We start from the raw sequence: 24453 nt of genomic DNA, 5'->3' as shown, positions 1-24453 counted from the left end.
GTGGATTCCGTCCTTATGAAAAAGGTCTGGGTTGCCCAGAGTTATAGCCGTGTGTTTTATGAAACCGAGGACCCTGGATATACAGAATTTTTCGATCCCCCTGTTTAGCTTTCTTCTAGCTGTGTCCACAGATTTGTAACATTTGGCCCCCAGCCTTGTTTTCCTGGGCAAAATGGCCGAGAAGTAGATTTCCGTGTCCCTCCAATTGTGGGCGATGCTGGCCAGGGATTTGCATATCTCCTCCTGCAGCCTTTTTCTCCACATGTTTACCAGATAATTTCCTCCTAAATGAATGATCAGAAATTCCAGCAGGACCCTGTAGGTGACTAGGTCGGCTAGTTTCTCATGAATTTCGGCCAGCAGCGGCCTCTGTAGCCCCACCATGTTGCAATCGTGTTCCTAAAGGCCGGCCCATCTTTAGTTTCTTCGGCCCATCGCCCGGTCCTGAATACGAAAGAGTGCCCGACTATCCAGGCTGAAACACAAATTAAGGAACAAATCAATTGTCGCTCCAAGTTTGCTATATATGCCATTGTATGCACTTGCAAATTAATATATATCAGAAGCACAATCCCTGAACTTAGAACACGAATTACAGAGCACATGTCAGCAATCGGGAATCAGGATAAGAACCTGCCACTATCAGACCATTGGCAAACTCACCATCAACTACAAGATAAAAGAGAAATCCAATTCATTGGACTAAAAAAGATAAAGATGGGCAGACAAGGAGGGAACCAGGACTACGGCTTTGTCAAGAAGAAGTAAAACCTATTTGCCATTTTCAAGCTGTAGAACGAGGCTTGTACTCGGATAATTAAATGGTGTCATTTTTGTGATTTAATGCATTGTCATTTGTTATTGATCCGTAATTCTGATGGTAGATAAACTCGAAAGGAAATTTGGGTTGATAAAACCTGGAAACATGGTAAGTAAGACAAGAACCACATCTACCATAATGCATAGCGACAAAATTAGAATAAAACTTTCCGCAAAGCAAATTAAAGTTTTCTCGAAATCAAACGTGCATTTAGAATTAGTTTGAAGAACACTAATTGAACTTTGTGAGAAAATATAATTATGAACCACAGAAGTGAAACGAAGTCGCATGTCATGACATCAAATCGGAACTACAAATAACCAGAATGCTTAGCAATGTAACTACCTGAATAAAATCAGATGGTGTGAATACGGAAAGGAAAATTAATATATATATTAAAAAAACAGTCAATTAAAAGACATAACTTGTACAATATGTGGCATTTAGCTTTAATGTTTAAAACGCGAGTTAACACACCCATAAAATACCACAAATATTATTTTTCTCTTTTTTAAATCAAATGACATGTCCAGACCTCTTAAAAGCACTGGGTACATGTTTATATGTATAATTGGACTAATATTATATGATTATTTGTGAATAAGTTGGGTTGGATTACCCCAAAACCGTAAAAACATGGCAAATATAGCCCAAAATATGGCCGCCGCCCGAGAATCAATGGAAAGGAAGGTAGGACTACCTTGTTACCAAAGGCTGTGATACATTTACACAATGGCCACAACAGAGCGGCGGTCCCTGATATACGACGTGTGAGGCAAGAGAGAGACTATTTTCAGGTAAGCCCAAGGGTCTTGACAGGGCCCACCCTGCACGGGGACGAATCACTGTTTGTCCCGCAAAATACAACGCATGAAGTACCTAGAATGTATTTGTCGGTCTTGTCAGGTAAATAGAGCAGTTTACAATTTAAATATTCTGTAAAAACAAAACACGCACAAGTTTTCAATTAGTGCCTAATAAAATCTGTACCAAGATGGGCTCATAATAACTCTTAACGGTGAATACTGCTTAACCACAGATTTGCGAATCACATTTCGTTTTATTTTGCCATTAGGTGGGATTCAACCCCAATAACTAAATAATACTGCAACGAAGCAGATAAATTGGACCGCGAAAACAGGGGTGAGAGACGGAGATTCTTATCAAATTATAATGTATTCATGTAGTTTCTAATATCAAATGTTTAAGAACCGAAATGAACCAAACCAAAAACAAAAGATTTAGTGGGCCGTACCAGAGGGCAAAAACGAAACCAGGAAAAAGCAGGAGAATAGATGACAATGAGAGTAGAATGTCAAATTGTGCCCAAGATGTGAAGGTATAAGGGGAGAGTATGGTGTATTACATGTGTTGTTTATCCCTGGATCTCCACTCTCAAATACGCACGTATAAGTTACTCTCAGCTATGTGGACTTTCTGGATCCTTTCCTAAATCATATTTTTTCTGTATGATTTGTGGTTACTACACCATTTGCACCATTGTGGTTACAAATAAGGATTCATTATGAAGTATGTGAATGAATGTGGTTGTGAATAGTATGGAATTACTACCAACTCTTATTTTAATTTTATTTATTTATTTTAAATATTTTTTCCTTTTGTTTTTACTGTTGAATAGAAATGGCCGGATTTGAAAAAGGCAGAGTGTAATGCTGAAACACGTGTCATCCAAATGGGCAAAATGACAAATCAATAAATCAAAAATATTACAAACACAAGTTTGGATTGGAATCTTTATTCATAAAAATTCGGAACACCCTACAGGATAATACAAACTACTGGTGCAGAAGAAGGTGTAAGCATACAAAAAAATCTTTCTCTTGAAACCTTGGTTGTGAGCCCACCTTAAAAAAGCATTTATGGGCCTCATTACGAGAATGGAGGTAGCCTCCGTTCCGGACTCCATTACCGGGTTCCTGCAATGTGGACTTACCGGGTTACTCCGACATAGGAGGACCCGGTAATTCCTCCTTGGAGGAACCCATCTCCATTCCCATTTGAGCCCTCATAGGGCTCAATGGGAATGGGGAGGGAGGTAATAGTGGGCAGATTACATCTGGCCCGTTATTGCCTCCCTCTTCCCCTCGCGGGACCCGGAAAGCACGCCTGGTTTTACTTAGCTTGTAGCTTGTAATCGGCGCTCCCGGAATGAGGCGGGCTGGTCCCCCCTTCATTACGGGAGCGCCAGCCTTATAATGAGGCCCTATGTCTTTTATTGTTAATAACTCAACATGGTTTTGTCCTGTCACTTTAAATACTGTTTGTAAGCACTTACTGTATTGAGCTGTGGTGTTGCCAGCCAAAGCTTTCTTTGCCATCTCTACCAGGAACCCTGTGTCAGGGTTTGTTTCTGTAGGCAGAACACTGAGGGCATCAGCGTTGGCATTGATGCTCATTTTTCTATTCTTCTGGTATTGCCCAGCAGTCTCCTGGGATTGATGTCATCTCTTTCTGGGCATGCAGCGCTAGCTCTTGAAATTGTATCCACTGAAAGCGAGATAAAGTGTCTGCAATGTTATTATCCACTCCTGCGATGTGTTTTGCTCTTACAACAATGTTATCATAAAGTGTGATTTTCGTGATGGCTCTTAGGAACCTGAGCACGAAATAGCATGTGGTTGTTCTTTTGTTGATAATCCCTACCACCGCCATGTAGTCAGACCAAGCAATGTGTTCTGTGTTTGCTAGGCGCCTGCCCCATATGCGTAGAGCTAACCAGATGGGTAAAATTTCTAACAGTGTCATGTTTTTGGTCCATCCTGCTGCATGCCATGCATCAGGCCATTGTCCTGCCACCCATTCTGTTTCTAACAGGGCCCAAAACCCTTGCTGCATCTGTGAACAGGACCCTTTAGGCCCCTGAATTTGGCGTGCACCATGTGCGGCCCCGTTGAAATCTGTGAGGACATGTTCCCAGACCGTCAAATCCTTTTTTACATTCTCCCCCAATCTGATGTGCAAATGTTTTTTTTTGCATAATTTTGTTCTAAATTCCAGACTCCTGGAAAATACCCTTCGCTGTGGTATTATCCTGGCTGCGAAATTTAAACTGCCCGCCAGTGATTGTAACTCCCTTACTTTCCCTTTATCGTTATTGCTTAGGTATTGTATCTTCTCTAACAGTTCTTCCACTTTCTGTTTTGGGATTCTGCATAGGCCAGCGTTGGTGTCTTTTTCTACCCCCAAGAAAATGTTTGTTGATGGGTTGGTTGTTTTATTTGCTGCCAAGGGAATGCCCCATTGTGTCGCCATTTTGGTTAATTCTGATACTGTCCTCCTGCATTTTTCTGTGCCTTGAAATCATCCAGGTAGTGTAGTACCCTGGCCCATGGTGCTTGCTTTTGAAATGCCCACTGGAAAAAAGAACTGAATTGCTCAAACAGCGCACACGATACTGCGCAGCCCATGGGGAGGCATCTGTCAACATAGAATTTATTGTCAAAAGTGAAACCCAGCCATTGTTGTGAGTTTGGGTGGACAGGGAGTAATCCGAAAGCTGACTCTATGTCCAGTTTTTCCATCAATGTCTCCCTGCTGCAGTCCTGTATTATCCTTAGTGACTACTGGAAGTCGGTGTAGTTTGGTGTCCAGTCATACTTTCGAAGTAATAGTTTCGACATACAAAAGTTATGAATGCATTTTATTTCATATTATGGGTTTTATTTTAGTTTTGTGTAAAAAAAAAAAGTTTGTTTTAAAAAGAAAATGGGGTGTTAGGAGAGAACCCCCCATTAAAAAAAAATGCATTTGAAACTTTTTTTTTCTCAATGCTTTTGTGTTGGAACTTTTCTATGCCAAAACTTTAACTGTCGAAACTATCACTATGAACCATGTAGTTTACCACTGAATCTGTTTCGGGGATGCCGTCATTAAGTGACCGTCCCTTGGGGTATGATAAATGATGGATTAACCTCATCTTTCTTTGGTACTAACCCTAGTGGTGATATTATAAAATCCTGGAATGGCATTGCTTCCCAGGGCCCACCCATTCTACCCAGTTTTAGCTCATTTGTTATTTTTGCTCTCATTATCTCTGGGTTTTTCTTGCTGAGACCAAATTGTTGGGGATTTTTTGTGATCCTCCCCCTTTGAAAGGGATTATAAAATGAAGCCATGTTTTATTTCTGCGCTGGCGTTTTATCGGGATAGTTCTTTGATGCTTCTTTGAAGGCTTCAATGTTTATGGGGGTTCTGCCTGGTTCAAATCTTATTATCTGTCCTTTCTTATTGGTCCTCTTTTTTTGTAGTTTGCGTGGAAGCCTAGTGCAGGGGCTGTTGAGGTGGTCCCCACCACAGTTGGAGCAGTTGTGCTTACCAACATTCTTTCCCCCATGCGCATTGGTTTTTCCCATAATTCCGGCATGTGATTGTAAATGTTGTGGAATTTTGTGGCTTGTGTTGACTGCAGGTATTTGACCTAGCCGCCCAGGGCTGGTTTTTACGAAAGGGCTGCTCCCCGTTCTTAGGTTTCTCGCCTTCTGGAGTCTTGCTCCTCCCTTGGGTGGGTTTAGTTGTTTTGTTAGTTGCTTGAGAGATCTCCTCCTCCGATGGGGGTTTGCCATTCATTAAGTATAGATCATTCTGTACTTCATCCCATTCTATGAGTGTCCTCTCAGACATGTTTCTCCTGAACCTTATGTCAGCAAGGGACTTCTTGTACCTATTGAGTATTTCTGTTTCTAAAGCTTTTAATTTTGCGTCTAGTTGTGCACTGGTGATCATCATAACTTCTGGTGCTGGGCTGGTCACAGTGTCATTTGGCCCAGCAGTGTTTGTAACGGGTGCAGCACATGCTTTTAATGCTCCTGCTGCTTCTGGCCCTGTCACTGTTGACACTGTGTTCTCTGGCTCTGTCGGTGCCCTGGTTTCCACAGTTACTGTGGGTTCCAGGGGTATATTGTTTCCTGTATCCCCTGCTGGGTCTATGGGTGCCTGTTTGTCCCTGATTTCAAAAATCATTTGTTCCATTTTTTTCATATTATCACATAGTATTTACAGTTTCTTATTCTTATTACCTTTTCTGTTGGTGTTCATTGGCGTCTTGGGTTTCTTTATGGGGGGTGGGCTGTCATCCCCGTCCGACAAAACTGTTTCTTCAACTCTTGGTACGCCATAAAGGTTTTCTCTGACCCATTCCCAGCCATAGAGCTCTGCTGCCTCTCTTGTGGTCCATAGAAGTTGAGATTTTGGTTTCTGAGGCCTGGATGGTCCCTGTACCTTTCTTTTGGGTGCCATAATGTTCTTGTGGTATCCCCTGTGTCAAGGAAATGTTAAAATTTGCCACCCCATGTTCAGGGTACTGTGGAAATGGTCGATCGTGTCCCGTGGTCAGGGTACTGTCTGTTTTTTGTGCCCTGTGCAAGGGTATTGTTTGCTGACTAATTTGATAAAAATGTCACTTATGTGCCTCTTTTGCTGCTCATATATCAAATGTGTTGTGACTTGTGCTGGGTCTTTGTATGATAAATCGACCCGTGCATTAATTTTTATTCCTCATTTGCAACATGTATTTTGAAATCGGGGCGCGGGCTCAGTGCAACAATTTCGAGCTGTGTACGTGTCTCTAAACACAGTAAAATATAAATATTCTTTTTAGCGGTTGCAAATGGGTTGTTTTGATTCTTTCGGTCAACTGCTTCGTGCCATCTTGCTTCCCAAAACAAAGCTGTTAAATATAAATGTTCTTTTAGCAATTGCAATTGGCGCTTTTCGATTCTTTCAATATAATGCTTTGTGTCATCTTGCTTCCAAAACAGAGTTTATTACTATTTAGACATGAGCCCTGTTGCTAAGCAACTCTGGCCGGTGTTGTGTACGTGGTACACGAAGCGCGCATGCGCGGCCCAGCGGGCCGGCGCATGCGCGTTAGTTAATAAACGCGGTGCCCGGCAGTTCGCGCCGGAGCACCAGAACGAGCAGACGTCTCTGGCGTGTGTTCTTGCGCACCCGCCTACGCGCGCTGGTACCCTGACCCTGGGAGACCCGCACACCACCACGGGGCTTCCCCCAGGGTACAACACTGGCGACGAGGAGGTACGGACAGCTTCCGTGCTCCGACAGCCTCGGAGAGACGGAAAGCTCTTCCATATTATGGACCCGCGGAGTGCCGGCGGCCATTTTGATTTCGCTCGCTCCTCTCTTCACACGTAGCTGCAGTGGTTGCGGCCCGAAAGGTTGCTCGTGCGCCACCTACCAGCTGTGTTTGGCGGACACAGACAATTTTTGAAAACCCCACAGTCCTGCAGGCGCAGGGCTGTGGCATTTAAGAAGAAAGAAGTGGGTTTCTACACCCCAACACTACTACGAGCCCAGGACAAGCCGCCCTTCTCTCTAAGAAAGATAACTGTGAGTACGTGACGCAGAAATGAGTGAAGAGACTGATGATGAGGGTGCCGCTGCCCCAATCCCACGCAGATCTCGCAGCTCCCTAGCCCCCATGCCTGAATTCGATACTACTGGCCCCCCTTCCAAGCTGGGCCCGAAGTGGCTACTATGGGTCAAGAGGCTAGATATGTTCTTCAGGGCATCTGGGGTGAACGACGATGACACCAAAATCGCAACTATGATCTACTCGGCAGGCCCAGAAGTCCACAAGATCTACGACTCCCTCGTCATCCCCGTGGTCACGTATGACGCAGTCAAGCAGGCACTCAAAGACCACTTTCTCCCCATGGCTAACGTGGATTTCGATAGATTTGTCATGCGCGCCAAAAGACAACTAGACGACGAGCCCCTAGACAAATTCTGTGCCCGTCTGAGACACCTGGCGACCTCCTGCAGATGGGTCGATGAGGAAGAAATGGTCCGCAACCAGTTACTGCAGGGGTGCAGCTCCGGCAAACTTCGAAGGCAAGTACTGAGAGAACCTGGTCTGACCCTCCAGCAAATTTTGGACCTGGGAAGAGCACATGAGCTGGCGGAAGCCGGAGGTGCGAAAATGGACGCTGCCATGCGACCGAAGAATGACGAAGACGCATTTGCTGTGGGACGGTCAGCAGCGGGAAGGTCAAAATGGGCGTCGAGAAGGCCTGATACCCCGCCCACGCCAGGCAACGCCTCATCGTGCTCCTACTGTGGGTATGACCTCCCCCACGGAGGTGAATGCCCGGCAAAGTTGAGAACGTGCGGCCGGTGTGGCACACCGGGGCACTATGCTAGGATGTGCCGGGCTGCCGCCCCTGTTGCGGCAGGAAGAGGACCGGAGACAGTTGGACGAGGAGGCGCTTGCAGAGTGAGAGGCATCTCCTCGATCGATCAGGGTCTGCAAGACCTAGACATCGCAGAAGAGGAGGAGGAAGAGATTTTCTTCATCTCCCGCATTGTAAAAGGTCCTGGCACGAGGCGCCAACCCACATGCACTGTCAACATCGATGACGTCCCCACCCCCATTCTCATAGACACTGGGGCTCCGGTCTGTGTGCTAGCCACCAAACATTATGAGGCCCTGCCAGGCCCGCCGGAGCTGTCAGCGTCCATGGCGCAAATATATGCGTTCGGTGGGGAAACACCCCTACCCATCCAAGGTGTGTTTGTAGCCCCGGTTTCTCATGGACAAAACACCATCAAAGCAAGGTTCTTTGTCACCAGCGTCAGCCCACATTCCCTGTTGAGCTGTGCGGCATCAGAAGCACTCGACATTGTCCACTTCACGTTTGGAGTATACCACGCCGATCTGAAAAGCATGCTACACAGGTTTGAAACCCTCTTCAAGGGCGTTGGAAAGCTGAACGCAGAGCCCATTCGCCTACACATCGACAAGTCCGTAAGGCCGACAGCCCTCAAACATCGCCGGATTCCTTTTCACTTAAGAGCCCAAGTGGAGGAGGAGTTGCAACAGCTGGTCGACCGGGACATCATTGAAAGAGTGGAAGGCCCCACCCCGTGGGTTTCGCCCATCGTAGTAGCCCCAAAGCCGAAACAGCCAGGGGCAGTACGCATCTGCGTGGACATGAGACTCCCAAATGCCGCCATCAAAAGGGAGCGTCACCTCACACCCACTCTAGATGACATCGTCGGAGAACTCCAAGGTGCCAAAGTCTTCTCCAAACTGGACCTCAGGTCTGGGTACCACCAGTTAGAGCTGCATCCCGAGTCGAGGTACATTACGACATTCACTACTCACGAGGGGTTGTACCAGTACAAGAGACTAAACTTCGGAATCTCGTCCGCGGCGGAGGTCTTCCAAAATGGCATCAGAGGAGCCCTGTCCGGACTGAAAGGTGTCATTAACATGTCCGACGACATCTTAGTCTTCGCCAGGTCGGAAATTGAACACCTCAAACGGCTAGAGAATACTTTTGAGAGACTACAGGCGGTGAGTCTGACCCTGCACCAAGAAAAGTGTGAATTCCTAAAGGACCGACTGGAATTCTTTGGGTTCACCTTCCATGCAGGGGGCATATCCCCGGACCCTGGAAAAGTGAAAGACATAAAAGATGCGCCTCCACCCACATCACCGGCGGAGGTCCGGAGCTTTTTAGGGATGGTCAACTACTGCGGCCGTTTCATCAAGGACCTGGCCTCTCTGTCGGAACCACTGAGGGCACTTACCAGGAACGATGTGGCTTGGCAGTGGACTGAGATTGAACAACGATCCTTCAAAGCCATCAAAGAGGCCCTGTCAGAGCAGGAGACAATGCCCTATTTCAACCCCAGCCGGGAATCAGAGATTGTGGTCGATGCTAGCCCGGTGGGACTGGGGGCAGTCCTCATGCAGGCTGACGAACGAGGGGTCATGAGGCCCATAGCATATGCCAGCAAAGCCCTCACCGACACAGAAAGGAGATATTCCCAGCTAGAAAGGGAAGCCCTCGCCATCCTGTGGGGGTGCAAACACTTTAGAATGTACATCCTCGGCAAACCTGTCGTCGTGATAACGGACCACAAACCCCTGATTCCTATCCTGTCAGGAACGTCATCCAAGCCGCCTCCCCGCATCGAAAGATGGATGCTATCCCTCATTGAATACAGCGTCAAGCTAGTATACCGCCCAGGCACCCATAACCCGGCTGACTACCTTTCTCGTCACCCAGGCACGAGGGATATCCAGAGTCCCGTGGAGATAACGGATGCCAGGGACGCCGTGCATCTCGTCATTGAATCAGCCCTGCCAGTGGCCTTATCGAGACAGGACATTGCGGACGACTCGAACTCCGACGAGGCGTTCCTAGTAGTGAAAAGGGCGGTGGCCACAGGAGAGTGGCGGGACATCCTTTTGAACAATGCCAGGAGGAACCCAGAGGTACAAAGGGACCTACAACTGCTGTGGAAAGCTCGACACGAGCTCTCGGTGTCCATGGACGGCCTGTTGCTGCGAGGGCACCAGATCATGATCCCCAGGTCGTTGGTCATGAGAGTCCTCCAGTTGGCCCACACAGGGCACCAAGGCATGGCCAAGATGAAGGCACGCCTCAGGCTGAAGGTCTGGTTTCCCGATCTGGAGCACAAGGTGGCCGAGTTTGTGAGGACCTGTATTCCCTGCCAGGCCACGAGTCCTGTAGAAAGAGGCCCACCCATTCAGGCCATGGAACGGAGCGACGTGCCATAGGGAACGGTGCACGCAGATTTCGGCTCGACCGGAAGAGGCCTGTATTTCCTGGTGGTCACAGACCAGTGGTCGAGGTATCCGGAAGTGGAACTCGTGGAATCCACTGCCAGTGATCGCACCATCCTGGCGATGGACAAAATTTTCGCCACCCATGGGTTCCCATTTGAGATCTGCTCAGACAATGGAGCGCCGTTCCAAGGACAGCAGTTTGCCAGATACTGCGAGGAACGAGGCATCAAGCACCGGAAGGTAACCCCGCTATGGCCAAGGGCCAATGGAGAGGTTGAGCGATTCATGCGGGCACTAAACAAAATTTTTCGTATTTCTGTCAATGGGGGGGAGGACCTACGACACAACCTAATCGACTTCCTTCGTGAGTACCGGTCCACCCCACATCGATCCACCGGAATCCCACCCGCCGAGGCGCTGTTCAGGCGAATACCCAGAGGGCTGATACCCGAAGCGGGAGACCGACGTCCAGGAGTGATCGATAGCACACGGGTGACAGCAGATAGAGCAGCGAGAAACGAGAACGAAACAACAAGGCGGAGGCTGCCGGAAAAAGAGATAGCGGTAGGAGACACCGTCCTAGTCCGGAACAGGAAACCGGAAGGAAAACTCTCGATGACTTACGAAACCCAACCAATGGGAGTAACTCATGTCAAAGGCTCAATGGTCACAGCTGCGAATGCGCGAGGCACGGTAACCAGAAACGTATCCTTCTTCAAGAGCATAGGACCCGTGGCAGCGGAGGAAGAAACCAATCCTGACCAAAGACAAGCAGCGGAGGAGCCGCATGAAGGCGGTGAGCCGCCCGAGGACCCCGGGGGACCAGAGAACCTCGAGAGAGGTTCGCCCAGGTACCCGCGCAGGGAAGTACGTCGTCCACCGCAAAGATTCCAAGATTTCATCATGGACTCAGCAGCATGAGTAACAAAACCTGTTAAGTACAGTTTGATTTGAGCCACGTTGGCTCCCCTGTTTAATGTGTTTGTTGTTTGGGGGGAAAAGGAGGGATGTTGTGTACGTGGTACACGAAGAGCGCATGCGCGGCCCAGCGGGCCGGCGCATGCGCGTTAGTTAATAAACGCGGTGCCCGGCAGTTCGCGCCGGAGCACCGGAACGAGCAGACGTCTCCGGCGTGTGTTCTTGTGCGCCCTCCTACGCGCGCTGGTTCCCTGACCCTGGGAGGCCCGCAGACCACCACGGGGCTTCCCCCAGGGTACAACAGCCGGGGCTGCTTACAATGTTTATAAATGCGTTTGCGCCGCTAGCTGCCGGGATCTCTTAACACGGGTCTTCCGAAAAGCTGGTCCATCCTCCTACGTTGTTGCAGAGCTTCCGCTGCGACGTTTCCAAGCGTGCGACCGGGTACAGGACTCTTCCAGCCCGGTCCTTCTATGATCCCATGAAATCTCTGGAGCATTCTTCGTCGCGCTTGCCCAAAATATCAAGGCGTCAGTTGCCGGGGGTATTTTTGCTGCTTTACCGTGGTCAGCTTACACTGGAGATGCTGCCGTCAATGCTGGAAGGCTGTTGCTTCTGTTTCACACAGAATAAGTGAACACTCCAGTCCTTAGCGCAGTAGAAATGAAACAGGGCAATATTCAAAAGTAAAAACGCGAGACGCTGTGTAAACAGTTTACTCGCTTGTGTGTGCTTCCCCGTGCAGGGTCCCAAACTGTTTGCATCTTTGCTGCTGTCTGCAGCACTAACATATAGGACCCAGGGGTGGCCCTGGATCCTTGTTGTGTATGCGTGGAGGCTGTGAGGCCAGCCCCCAGGCCAGCATGGCACCGACTGTCTGGGCACCCGAGGTGCAGGTCTTTTTTGTTGTCCCTGTTTCCCAGGTCCCCCACATCCTGGGTGCTTAGCGCCTACTCTGAGAAGGAAGGGCGAGGTGTTGCTTCACACCTCGCCCTTCCTTCGTGCCCTGCCGTGTTGCGACTGTATGTCGCCTGGCCCTGGTGGAGAGGGGAGAAAGGGAGGCGGCTCTGTTTACGGGCTGCTGCCCCTCTGCCCTGCCTGTCTGCCATGGGGCACCAGTTACCAGGCTTGCTTGGTGTCTGGCAGCGTGGCCCATTTGTGTGAAATGTTATGATTTGAGGCAGCTTTCCATTGAAGCTTATCTTAACCAATACCATGTTATATGTCATCCTTGTTTTACCCATTTTCATAGCTGCAACACCAACATTAATTTGTAAATTGATTTAATGATTTTTGTATGTAGGGAAGTAGGGGCATGCAAAAGTAAAAACTTCACTTTTTATGCTTATGCAAAATTGATGGAAGGTTTATAATTAATCTTAAATACAGACATAGCTCCCCCAGGTTGTGAATGGCTATACTATACTTTTGGGGGTGGACATGGGCAGTAACGACCCAGAGCCCTTTCTGAGGGCTGTACATCACTCGGGCCTGCCCAGTCTCAGTCTGGTGGGCCTTTACCACCACGTCCACCCCCCAAACAGGGATGATTGCCATACAGTATGTCATTGCATGTCTTTAGTTTATTTTCCAGTTCACGGACACATTATTAAGATAAGCTTCACACTGCCATTCCAAACACAAGGGGTATTAGACAGTAATATTACAACTATCTGAGTATAATGTTTTGGGCATGTAAAGATCATTTACAAAAGTATGGGCTATGTACAACTTTTCACTGAAGTTTATGTCCCTAAGTTAAAGTAGTTTTCCTACAGGGAGATTAGGTAAACCATTTGTTGCAGTGTTTTGGAGCACAACGCTAATTCTGTTTTAGAGGGTTAATTCAAAATCATTTTCTGTGGCACGACAGTTCACAGATGTAACTGCCACTGATAATAGTTCATTGAGGGAGGAAATCTTTTTCTTCAGCCATCTGTGGCTCTTTCCTTTTCCAACGAAATGAAGAGTTGTACTTTATGCATAACGTTTCTAAGCATGTATTTCCTTTGTACTATTCCTTAAAATAAAATACTTTGAGAATGTTCCTGGGAACGGGTTAAGCTGGCTCCTCTTTCACTTTGCATAATTAAAGATGAAGTCCATCATCTAGAAGGTTTGATATCTATATTGTAAATGGGCCAATCAAATGCTGAAGGTTTTGTCAAAAGCAGAAGCAAAGGAACTTTACCTGGAGTTTGTTCTTTTAGATGATCCTTGTCTCTATTTGGTCTGGCCAAGGGTAAAGCCTATTTTAGGTTCATTTGCTACAAAACATTGGGCCTCATTACGAGACCGGCGGTAACCGAGCTGGAAAAACTGGCAGGTTACCGCCAGACGGGTATTACCATTCCGCCACTGTGATTCCTGGAATTACCAGGGCATTAGGGCATTACGACCCCGGTGACCTGGGAATTCCAGAGGTGGAATTCTGTAAGTCCCCATTCCCATGAAGTCAATAGGAGTACATGGGGATGGGGACCATGGAAACACTGGTTCCGTCTTTGACAGAGTTGATGTTTCCATGTCCGCCTGCAGGCGCTGGTGTTAAACCCGCGAGGTCAGACCTGGTGGGAGTGACACCTCCCGCCTGCAGGACTCTTAATCAGCCGGTCAGAAAGAACTTTGGTGGCGGTTTTACCACCACAGTTCTTTCCAGACCAGCAGGGTCTTAATGAGGCCCATTGTCTATATTTGATTGTAGTAAAACAAAATAGGTGATGGCTGTATCATAATGTAGGTACACAAAATAGTCATATACTTTTGGTGACTGAGGAATAGCCTGTGGTCATGGGCAGTGGACAGATTGTCTGGGTCATGGCATAAGGTCATTTCCCGGACCATCTGGCTACTGGCCATGACCATGAGGGACAACAAATGGGGTTAATGTGAACATTTCCAACTGGGACTGGCTATGTGGTAAAGTTATTTGAAAGTGGGATAGGTTTGAAAGGGGAAATAAAATTGTGCTTGTGGTAATATGGTCATAGGGTTCTCTCTTCGCCTTCTACAGGTTGCCATGCAAAGGGAGGAGGTGCTCCTTACGGAGCCCTGCCTTCCTTTTCCACGGTGGCCATCTTGGAAAAGGATTTTCCTTCGTACAGCGTTGTCCCAGTTAGGAAGAAAAATCCTTTATTTATTTTAGCACCCTGGGTCACTGCTATGGGAACCGGGGTGCTAATGGTCCTCCTCCATTGCAGGGGCTGGAAAGGGGGATAACGGTCCGGACCCCTCATTATCCGCCCTTGCTTGCCGATAACTTGGGCTGCCGGCCGTTATCCCCCATTCCAGTCACTGGAACGAGTGATGAACACCACATTATTCCCATTAGCATAATACAAAATGCTAATGGAAATGTTGGAAAATCTTTTTGAGTCTATGTACTTTACTGAGAAATGTAAAGTAGATGAAGTCTATAAGATTTTTCTAGTTCTATGTTTTAACTGTGAAAGGTGGTTCCTAAAGGAACCTTCCTGTTGTTGTTGTATGAAGTATTTTCTTTTTGCAGGAGAGGTTAATACGTAAGGTGGAAAGGGAAATTGGGAAAGAAGCACCACACACTAATATGGAGGGGCAGGTGGACAGGGGAAGATGTTGTGCTGCGCGTGTGTTACTTCTATGGTAGGGGCAGTGTTTCTCATGCTCCTTGATTACAGCTTTCAAAGCACTTCGAAATTGCTTTCCCCTGCAGAGTGGTATATTTCAGCATATACAGAGTACTGTTGTCTTTGAAAGATATGAATCAACAGCCTCTTTTATTCCTTGCAAGGTCGCTGCTGGGATTTTGTGTCCCACAGAAGTAGTCTGTGCGGTTACAGTATTGGTTGAGGAAGATAAGGTGGAGGAAGACAGCCTACTACTTGCTAAAAAAGGAACAACCTTTCTGAGAGCATTGCGTTGGTTGGATTTGATGTGGCGTTGCATGGAGGGGTCCAGTAGAATTATTGTCAAGGTAGTCCACGACTGAGTACATAGTTGCACTAAGTGCATTTTACTTTGGTAGCTTTAACCTTTGGTACATTCCCAACTGTGGTAAAGAACTGCCACACCCATGATTCTCTCTGGGTGCTGGAGGTAGGCACTTCCTCTACTCCATGTTCTTGGTTGTCTTTATTGTCTTTGGAATTTTTTTTGTTGTGTAGGTCCTCCGGCTGGTGGTGGTGGCTCTTGGGGAGGAGGGATGGCAATAGCTTATGTCATTCTTAATAAAAATAGAAGTTTTGCTAATATTCTTCCAAGTATGTGCTTTGTACTAGTTTGTTAATGAATAATGAGTAAGTTTAGGTGTAGGAGCTGTGCAAGGGTACATTTGGAGTTGAAAGTTCCTAGATCGGTAGAAAATGCAGTTCTGGACTGTCCTCGAAGCAGGGACCCAATTGCGAAGTGCATGCGCGTTCACAGACACATCATCATTCCGTGCATGGGTCAATGGTCACGTGGCATTGTCCAGAAGGTCTGCGATGACGGTAGACATTCGCGGACGTCAACAGAGGTCAAATAAAAACAGTTGAAAAAGTTGCAAAAAGTTTATAGAAGTGTTAAAAATGATTCTAGAAGGTGGGAAATGGCAGAGTTGTAAGGTGAAACATTGTAAATTGACCACAAATTTTGCTATATTGGGTTAAATGTTATAATAGTAAGTTGTGGGAAAATAGCATGCACTGGTAAAAACCCATGAAATTCACTGAAAAAACTTTGTTAAAGGGACGTTATGGTTAAGTTGCACTAATAAAAACCTATGAAATTCATGTTGTGGTTAAGTTGCACTAATAAACTATGAAATTCAATGAAAAACGTTGTTAGCGGGACGTTATGGAAATTCGCCAGTTGTGGTAAGCTAAGCAACCATGACTTGCGCCACGACTGTGCGCTGCTAAGAATAACACCCAGGACATCAAAGATGACATCACACTAGACAGTCTCTAGTAGCAGTACTGCAAACTACTGTTCAGATCTATTCAAAACCTTCCACACATCACTTTTTTGGATACAGTTTGTCTCTCTGTGTGAAAGAGGTTATTGCCAGATGTGGGTCCCTTGCTTCCTGTGCCATAGGGAACTAAGTTGCACCTAACTGATGAGGTGCAACAAGGCAGAACATATGTGGGATTGCTTGTGTTCCCATGCAGAGAGGACCTGGCCTAGCAGATCGGGCTGGGCTGCTCCCATTGGTGGCAGTACCTGACTGATTTGCATATGGTTTGAACCCTTTTTCAAGGGCACAGCCAAGCTAAAAAACAATGGTATGGAAGAGCAGTGCCAGTGGTTCAGATTTATTCAAAAACTTCCACCCATCACTTTTTTTGGTCATGACCATGCACACTATGGAGGTCATTACGAGGTTGGCGGTAATGGAAAAACAATTCCGGTAAAGGATTACCGGCATCACATACCGCTCTGGGCTATTCCGACCCAAGACCCCAGTATTAGAGGTACCGTTAATAACGGTGCCTCTAATAGCAGCAAGGGCGCGGGCACACGGCCCATCATGCCGGCAATACCGGTATGCCGCTAATGGGAGGACATCACAAGTCAGGCGAACATGCAAATACCGGCATCATGAAGGTGCTAATAGGGGATACGGCATGCCGGCATCGCGAACAAACCGTAAAATGCTATGGGCAGTGTTCCCAACTTCTACAGGTGCACACAATCAGCACAGGTGGAGGCAATGGAGTCTGAGCCAGCACAAAAGGAGCACACCCACGCACCACAACCCTTCTCACACCAAAATGATTCCACTAGTAGTAGCAATACTGGGGCTAGAGGACATGCTTGCATTGGAACACCAGCAACAACAACAACAGCAGGCACCACAGAGGAGACTCAGGAGGAGAAGGAGGGTGAGACAGGACCAGCATGCCCCACCAGTGCAGCCAGTGGTACCACGCAGGCAGCCCCCAATACCTTGCATCAGAGCCAGTCCATTCAACCTAACCCCTGAGCAGATCCACACCCTGTACCATCTGGACCTTGACACCATCACCACCATCGTTGTCAGCCTCATTGAAATACGCACCACAATCCCCCCCATACTCAATGTAGTGTCGATGCATCACTTCCTTGCCACAGGCACCTACCAGCACACAGTGGGGCACATGCATGGCATATCACAACACTTATTTTCTCGCATCCTGAACCAAGTGCTGGATGCCCTCCTCAAGCACACAAGGGACTGCATATCCCTACCACGGACTCCCCAGGAGATCTCTGACACAAAAGTTGCCTTCCATGCACTGGCAGGCATGCGGAATTGTATTGGTGCCCTCGACTGCACCCATGTGGAGTTGGTTGTCCCACATGCCATGGAGGCTGTGTATCGCAACCGCAAGCAATACCACTCCATCAATGTGCAAACGGTATGTGACGTCAGCAAGATCATCACACATTGTTGTGCCCGATATCCCGGATCAACTCATGGCTCAATTATCCTGCGCAACTCCACGCTACCACGCTACATGGAACGACATGCAGGACGACGTGCCTGGCTGTTTGGTAAGTTGCATGACAGGCACATGGCAGTGAAATGGGGGGAGAGATGCAAACACCACCATGGTGTCAATGTTGGTGTCACAACACAATGTGCACATCAGTAAACACTGTGCCCCAAAGCATCCCAAACAGAACATGGCAATCAAATCCCATAGGACTGCAGTAAGTTCGACACCTAACACAATATGCCAAACAGTTAACCACCCCACATCCCACAACACGTGCACCACTCATCAGTGGACCTCACCCTTCGTAACGACATCCAGCAACATGCAGTGAATATGCACTATGCTGCTGTCTCCAGCAAATCACCACACCGGACAAGCATCCATGGGAGTGCATTGAACAAAACCACCAAGGGAATCCACTGTCTGTCACAGGGCCACCACATCCAAAGGAGTGCAGCACGTCACCAGGGGAAAAATCAGTGCTGAATGCCTAATATTGCAGAGCCTACTGCCAACGCTATCAGTCAGTGAATCTTACAGAACAAAACACATCACAAATTTGACACAAACACAGCTGTATGCATCCACAATGTATGAGCAACATCAAGGCAGTGCACACTGTGTATCATCGTGAAGATGCAACCCGCACCATCAGTCCATGCCACAGGACACACTAGGGCATAAAAATGGCGTGCATACAACCAGGCACATGTGCATGTGACCAACGATAATCTGCAGGCATGTGTGACTAATACAGCTGTCCATCATGAATCGACTGACAAATACCTTTTTTTGCCTCCCATGCAGGTGATAGTGGCTATCCCTTGAAGCCATGGCTACTCATCCCTGTCCGAAACCCACAGAACAGGCATGAGGAGGACTACAATCGTTCCCACACGCGTACCCTTGTGGTCATTGAGCAGACCTTTGGCGTGTTGAAGGCACGGTTTCGCTGCCTTAGCCGGTTGGGTGTGGCACTCCTCTACACGCATGAAAAGGTGGCCAAGATCATAATGGCATGTGTCATGCTGCACAACAGGTGTATCTGACAGAACGTGCCCCTGCCCCCTGACATTGAACTGCTACCACCTGGTGATGATGAAGGGGATGAAGAAAATGTGGCTGCACATCATCGCGGTGCCGATGCACAGGAGGGACGTGCTGTGCGTCAATCAGTGATTGCACAATATTTGCTGCAAAGGCTGACATGAAGGTTGGACAGAGGGCACTGGGTGTGGGAGTACATGTACACTATGCACTGTATATGAATAAATGACACATGCGCAATGAGGAATGTCCACTCAAGATATTTTTTTCACACAACAGGTGCCTCCCCCTCCCCTCACATTTCCCCCACACACCCTCAAACCCCTCCCCCCACAGCTCCCCCACACACCCTCACCTCCCTCCCCCTCCCCCCACAATTCCCCCACACACCCTCACCCCCCTCCACCTCCCCCACAACTCCCCCACACATGGTGTCCAAACAATTGTTGTGTGCCTTCATCAGGCTGGCCAGTCTACATCCTGCCACTCCCTGCACCTGGTGGTGGCATGTCCGGGCGGTGCAGGATGCGCGCCGACCTGAGTAGTGGGCTGGTCTGCGTGGAGCTCAAGGAAGATGGATGGCCAATTGCTCCATTTGTGGGGCTGGATGCTCAGCCTCCATTGCATCTGCAATGCGGCTGAGGACCTGCCACAGGGCTGACACCTCCTCGCACAGTCTACTGGTGCTATCCGCAATGATCTTCCCCAGGGAGGCGGTGTTCTCGCGCCACTCCTGCCTTGCTTGGGCTTTGTCATTGACAAACTGTCTCACCAGGGCAGTTAGCTCCTCTTGCCACTGCGAAGCGTGCCCTGCCTGCTGCACCCTGGCCGGTACACTAGTGGAGGAGGAGGGTGCATGCGTGTCATGCTGAAATTCAATTGTGTCCTTTATGGGACTCAAGTTCCCTTGGATATACTCCCCCCGACTGCTCTGGGGTGGTGCTGTGGTCAGAGTCGACCGATGTGAGCTGGGGGGATGGTGCCGGACTTGGTGTAGCAGGCATGTCAGGGTAGTCGTCCTCCACAGGCACACACACCTGTCCCTGCACGTCATCATCAGTCAGCGGTGCAGTAGCTGCCGCCTCCCCGACAGAACTGTTGTCTGCAGAGAGTGCACCTTCAAATGTTTCCTGTGCCAGTGTCACTGGAGTAGTGCATGCAGTGTTGATGGGGCTTGGCAGCACCAGTACAATGTTATCCTGGGGTAGTTTGCTCTTTGGTGCCTGCCGCGGCTTGTGTGGGGCTTTGGAGGTGGAAGGCCTGTTACCTTCATCCCAGGCCCTCTTCGGGGTGCGGTCAGCTTTGGGGGTGAGTCCCAGGCCCTGCTGTCAGGATCTGAGCCTGTGGGGGTCGAAGAGAGGGATGGCATGAGTGATGGTTTGAGAAGCATCATGCGTACATTTATAGAGGCGAATAGGCAGTGTAGTTAGATGATCACATTGCTTGCTATTTGGGTGGGTAATGCAGGCATCCATCTGGGTCACTCATGTTGGGGCGGACGTATGCTATGTGACATGCATATCTGTTGTGGCCTGCATGCAGTGTGACTTATGCCATTAACATCTTAGTGTGGTTTGTGTTAGGTATGGCATTACTGCAGGCATCTGCATATGTCTGTGCTGCGGACGACAAGTAGGCTTGGAATGTGTGTGTATTAGGGCATGGCTTGCCTCTTCAGACAGACACATTGGTCGACTATCATCAGACTCTGCATCACAGTGTTTTCTAAGGACACTCACCTCCTTCCGCCGATGATGTTGCGCCACACTCCATGTCACCCACGCCTTCGTTGGCCTCCATGCCGATCGTACTGGCACATATCTCCTCCCACCGGGACAGCTTTATTGGGGAGCTTGATCCTCCACCAGTTGCCATGGCCTGGCTCCTATTTGCAGACAGGATATTCTTGAGGCACAGGCGCAGGTCATCCCACCTCTTCCAGACATCCTTCATTGTGCGTGGGGTGTTGCCAACCGCGCTGACTCTTTGTGAAACTAGTGCCCAGATCTCCTTCTTCCTGATGACTGCCTCCCTCTTGAGGCTCTGAGCAAATACAATGTTGGCATTCTCAGCCAGGCTCTCGGCCAGCATGGTGAGCTCTTCTTCATTAAAGCGCTCCTTGCGCAGGTGGGAGGCGTCTTTTTTCACTGCCTTGGGCATTATATTCCTGTTGTGGTTTGATGTGGATACACAGCAATTTACTCCAGGTCCTGGGTGCTAAGGACTGCAAAGGATTGTGTTTTTAAAGATGGCCGCCGTGCTCTTTCGCGTTCCTGTGCGATGACGCTACTTCCGGTTCTGCTTGTTTGCAGTGACCGTAATTAGCGGGGATCGCTAATAGCGGGGACCGCTAATGCCGTCTTGATTTATGCCGGTAGTGCTATCTGCGCTTTATATGATGCCGCTAAGGGCCATTTTTGGGACTTTAGCGGCATGCAGGTTAATGTCGTTACCGGTATGGCGCAAAGCTTGTGCCCGCAAAGTCGTAATAGCCCTCTATTAACGGAATCTTTACTACACGGACACAGTATTTGCTCCATGCCGGTAAGGAGAGTTACTTACCTCCAACCTCGTAATGACCCCCTATGTATTTTGGCCCTATACTTCTGACATTTTTCTTTTCAGTACCTTTACTGCTTTTATGGTTTGAGATTAATTAATCCCAGGTTCATTTTAGGTTTCAGACCTGTTTGGTTTTGATCTGTAGTCTGTGAAAGCATCATGAAGCAAGACACAGACAACAAACTTAACGTTCAAACAAAAGATATTTATCAACTTAAATATCAGGATTGCTGAAGACCTAATTTGCCCTATGCTAAGGTGATATTTCCCTACCTGAATGAAACTAAGTGAAGTCTGAATCAAATAGTTCAATTTAATAGTCCGCCTGTGTCCAAAATCTATCCTTGCCGTCACACATAGAACAAACAAATGGGTATGGATGTCAAAGTAAAAACAAACAGTGTTCAACTTAAAATTCTGAGCTTCTTACAGCTCCCAGTTTCCTCTCATCTCCCCTTCCGCAAGCACAAGAAAGGTCTATGAAAAAGTGTCTTGAAGTTTACCTTTCTCCATTTCAAAAGTAATGTAATTCATAGTCACTTCTGGGGTTCCCTTCCCCAAGTTTCAAACACAACAATCCAACCAAAAGAGGGGGTCTTGAGACCCCAATCCCAAGACAGCATATATTTACTTGCCATGCCTCAGGGATCCCTTCACCAAGACTTTAATGTCTCACACAGGTACCTTGACACTTACTCCTGTGTGCCAAGTTACTTTCACTTGCTTCTCTTTATTGTTTCCGGGATTAAGGTGTACTCTTTTGGCTTTTCTGGTTTCTTCTTAGCTTCCTTGTGGCTTTGCCACCATATGTCACTCACCCATTTCCAAATGGCAGAATGTTCTGTTGCAGTTCACAGTTTAATGCAGTATTTTAATGTACCTTTATGTTGCTTAGTTATATTCAGTTTCAAAATGTTGATCTGTTTGTTATGCAACACAAATTTAGCATTTTGCGTTGTACTTGTTTGTTTCACAATTAATCTTTCCATTTTCAGTTCACTATTCAATTATCCTTTCACTTCTAACTTCATTTAGTGTGTAACAGGCATTCAGCCTTCTTTGGCTTACTGTTGTCTTTTACTGTCAAAGTTCTCTGAGTTTGGTATTCAATAGGCATTCACTTCATTTACATTTTGTTTTAGTTCGGAAATTCAATAACCATTGTTCTTCGTACTTTTATTCTATTGCCGAAGACTTTCGGAAACGTTCCTGCAAGTTTTGCGCCCACTTCAGCAAACTTTCATTGATTCACAAAGGAAGAATTCACAACGTTCCGAGGTTTTCGAAAAATCATGTGTGTTCCTTCAAACAAGGCACGCAACCACTCTGCTACATTATTTCAGTTTCGGCTTCATAGACAACAGCTCTTCACTCGCGGTTATAGTAACACCGGGTTTCTCATTCTGAAAAACTCACTGGCTCACTTTGGAGTCTTCTTTTGCATCGCGCAGGCCACAAACTGGACTGCTTCAGCACCGGTGGATTTACTCTGTCTCCCAGACACTCCCATGCACTTGCAGCACTACAGAAGAAAGAGCTGTCTCTTAATTGGAACGAAGGACGACACCACATCTGGTCTCCATCCCTTTCCTCGCCTCTGTGCCACAGAGCTCCTCGGGTGTTTCAGTGGCTGCAGCACGGCTTCTATCTGCTCCCATCAGCATCTCATCTTCCTCTCCTGCGCACACCCTTTTTATACACCTCAGCTGTGTAAAGGGGTAGCAGGTCAATAGTCACATTCTTTATTTTGATGGGATTTGCAGCATGGATGTTGAAAGAGACATGTGGGATGTATTTACCCATGCATCCTAGCCCTACCTCAAAACTGTGCAGTACTGACATGGAAAACATCATGATGGCCAGAGCTTCCCAGAAAATGCACAGGGAAATGCATGAAGAATAGGCTGCCATTCATTTTTGCCGATGTTATGGGCACAGAAGGAAACTGCCCAAAACCACCATTGGACTACCCGCACCGTAGTCTGAAACCATTGGGAGTGGCAATGCTGATTGCCAAAAGCAAACCCATAACTGTTGGGAATTCATTTTCTTAAATCCCAAAAATGGGTGCAGTACCAGTACTCACCACTATCCAAAAGCCGGCGTTTTAAAACCACTCTGTTTCTCTGAAGGCAAGTCAAAGTGCCTATTTTCAAACATTGCAATATGTGCAAAATATTTACTGAACACCAGCAGACATTTGGCAGAATGGAGTTTTGTGTGCCTACAAAATCTGGGAAATGAAGATCATAAAACAAGGTTTATAACAAGACTGGCTGCGCTGTGGATTTCAGCAGTTTAAGTTGCACTGGATTGAAAGACACTAAAAAAAAATCTAAATGTTTAAATTGACTGAGTGACCTACTTTTGAGTGTCACATAGGTTGCAATTGTTTAAATGTCATAGTTTTGCACTTAGAATCAGCATTCTAGCTGCATGTGTAAAATTGCAAGTTAATTTAAAAAGCAACAAATAACATGACAGTAGCTGAAAGTCTGGCTTAAGGAACTTGATTCTGCCTGGCAACTACCCCCATCAGGAGGGAAATTTGAGTCACCACTGTGTTCCCAGGCCAACCTTCCTTTTGCTGCCCACACTAAGGATATGCCATCTATCTGATAATTGAATTATCTGTGCTCTGCAGGAGAGTGAACAAAGCCCTCTTCACTCAGGCAAAGGTTTTTATTACCGCAGTCGTAAAATGTAGCTTCCTCTTGGCAGGAGCTGGGAGGGGCACTGCCTGTGAGAGCAAGCTGGCTTGGCAGAACTGGATTAACCAGAAATTCAACCTTGTGCTGAGGGTAAACCACACCCCTTTGGAGCCAGAACATAACTTTAAAAAGATGAATAACTCATAGAGCGGACATGTGAAAATTTTATAAAGGACACCATAATTCTTGTGATTTTTCTGCCCACATTTTAAGAGGTTTTTTGACCCGGTGGCATGTTCAGGGGGGTGTCAGCGGAAAAGTGGATATAACTCTAAATGTATGCATGTTAAAAATCTGAAACTTCATCAGTTAATGTCCCTACTCCCTGCGCACATGTATGTAAGGTTGGGTCAATGTCAGAAATTGAAAAATCAGTTA

The sequence above is a fragment of the Ambystoma mexicanum genome, chromosome 10 (assembly GCF_040938575.1).
Source record: "Ambystoma mexicanum isolate Mex_15411 chromosome 10, UKY_AmexF1_1, whole genome shotgun sequence".
Classification (NCBI taxonomy): Eukaryota; Metazoa; Chordata; class Amphibia; order Caudata; family Ambystomatidae; genus Ambystoma; species Ambystoma mexicanum.
Note: the sequence above shows the minus strand (reverse complement) of the source record.